The sequence below is a fragment of the Apis dorsata genome, unplaced genomic scaffold (assembly GCF_000469605.1).
Source record: "Apis dorsata unplaced genomic scaffold, Apis dorsata 1.3 scaffold_263, whole genome shotgun sequence".
Classification (NCBI taxonomy): domain Eukaryota; kingdom Metazoa; phylum Arthropoda; class Insecta; order Hymenoptera; family Apidae; genus Apis; species Apis dorsata.
Window position 1 is genome coordinate 347,318 of NW_006263541.1, and position 2,662 is coordinate 349,979.

A 2,662-nucleotide genomic window follows, 5' to 3' on the forward strand; every position below is an offset into this window, starting at 1 on the left:
CCCGCGACGATTCATACGTACGTACGCACGTATCGCAAGTACGTAACCCACCTTAGCCTTATCCTTAGCGAAGCGAAAGTCTTTACATTTTTTCCCCCGCAACCTTTCACGCGAGCCGATCAACACCGATTCATTATTATCGCCTTGAACGCCGTGTCGTGTTACGCTCGTTAATGAGAGGCTTGCAACTCTTTTCCATCCGGGGAGAAGCGTCGAGTCGAGCAGTGTAGACGCGTACGAATCGTACGACGGTAATCGACGCCCCCTCCTCGTAGTCGGGAGCGTTTAGCCACGTTCTTTCTACCCTGCTACGCGATTATCGGCGTCAAATCGAATTGCGAGATCCGATTGGCAATCGTGCAAATCGAATTCCGGACGGGAGCCGGTGAATTGGCGACGCGTTAAGGAGAGGAGGAGGAGGAGGAGGAAAAGGGAGGGGAGGGGAGGGTGCGTGAGGCCCCTCGCAGAGGGCCTCTTTCGCGTCTTTCTCGCCGGGAGATGAACAATTAACGGGGAGGGTGTTCCCCTGTTACGCCCAGGATGTCGTCGCCCAGAAGGGTTGCTGATAGATTCCCTATCTATCTATAACATCGAATATCGCTGGCAATTGGTGGCAAAAGGTAGAAAAATATGTATCGAAATTCCCCCCTTCGAATTCGACCACCCCCCCCTTTTAATTATCCCTTATCTATACATCATACGTCGAATCGTTGCTGTACTCAACTTTACCTCAAGGTACTCGGTATCCGTGGAATGTTGCGATTGCTGGACGGCCGTCGGTGGCATGGCGATAACGTTTTGCGGTTGGTGGGCGGGATGATGCGTGTATTGATACGCGCAATTCATCCTTCGTATCTTCGCATCAAGTCCCGTTTATACCGTAGAGTGTGTGTATCGCGTGTGTATCGCGCACCAGTCAGTCCGTTGCAAATTATCTCTCGATCCAACTTAATCCAACTCAACTGCACTGTTTAAGCGGCATTGTTTAAACTCCAAGACGAGAACGTTGAAAGAACGGGAAAGAACGTTGTCCACGAGGCATCCCCTCCGTTTACCCCTCGGTGTAACGATTCCTCTACGAAGAAAGGAGGAGGAAACAAACGCGTTCCCGATTTCCGGAAGGGGGTCGGCAATTAGACTTGGGACTGGAGGTGCAGCTCGCGGCGTGCAACAATTATAACTGAGAGCTTTTTCGTCCCCTACGTGGAAGAAAACCGCGTCCACGGAGGCGGATCTCCTCCTCTCTCTCTCTCTCTGTCTTTCTCTCTTTGTCTCTCTCTCTCTCTCTCTACCGCCACGGTGCCACGTTACCTTTCGCGGGTGAACGGGGATATGCAAGGGAACACGCGTACGAGACGTGTGCGAGTTGGAACGCCAGTGGTCGGCCACGTCCCGCAGGAATTCCCACAAGTGTGTATCCATCCTGGAAGGTGTTGCTGGTGGGGCAGAGGCAGCGCCCGCCCTCGCAACGGTCCTCCTCGTACGACCTCGCGATTGTCTAATCCTCGTGGCAACCCTAACGAACCCTCCCCGCTCCCCCCTTTCCGTCTGCCACCTCCTCCTCCCTCCACCGCACACTCCCGACCAATTAAAACGCGCTGCGATCACGTGGTTCGCTCCCGCGACCACCGCTTCTTCTTCCTCTTCTTCCTCTTCTTCCTCTTCTTCCTTCTCTTCCTCGTCTTTTTCGGCTCCCAATACCCTCTTTTCTTCTCCTTCTTCTTCTTCTTCTTCTTCTTCTTGCAGATGCACCGACTCGTTCGGGGTCACGCGCGTGGGAGGCGGATAAGTACGAGTAGACTCGAGACGTATTAGCGTGTCGTTACAAGGGGGGGAACAGGTTTTTCGATTTCACGGATTTTTCGATAGTAATCTTTGGATGGAATTCGGTGGCTGGAGCAAGTCGGTGAAAAGTGGAAAAGGATGGCAATATTAATTAGTTGTATCGGCCATCGAGGAGGAGTAGTGTCGCGTTTGCTTCGTACGGGGAATGCAATTTATCGTGACGGTAATATAAATTAAAATATTCAATTTGTCGAATCGAGTACTCTCCTTCCCTTCTTCGTCGTCCAAGAGGCGGCGGTTAATTCAATTTTTGCGCGTTTAGAAGATGGTCGGTTATCGGTTGTCGCAAGTTAAACAACACGGCCCACCTTCTCACGGTATCGTTGAGTTATAGCCTCGATTAAAAGCCAGGCGAGGATGGCTCGCGAGAAAAGAATCTCGAGATGAACGCGATAAAGTAACAGCGTAACGCGTAATAGCAGGGATACGGGTACATCTATCCGTAATAATGCTCGTAACTTACGGCGCGCCAAGTTTTTAAGGGTTCGATCGTCCTCAACGCGCCGATATCGTATACATCGCGTATATTTCATGTCGAGAAATTTATCGATTACTCTCTCCTCTACTCCAATTCCAACGTTTCCCTCTTATCTTTACCGTGTAATTCCCTCCCCCCATTTTCCTCTTCGAATCGAAGATTAGATCCTTGTTAGAATAATCTTCGATACCTAACCCACCTCTTCTCCGACCGTTTCGCAACTTGAGATACTTGCGATATCGCGTGTATAACGTAATCGCGACATTTAACCCACGAGTCGACTTTCTACTCCGCGTTAAGATCGATCGTTTCGCGATCGATCGAGAATCTTTTCGATTG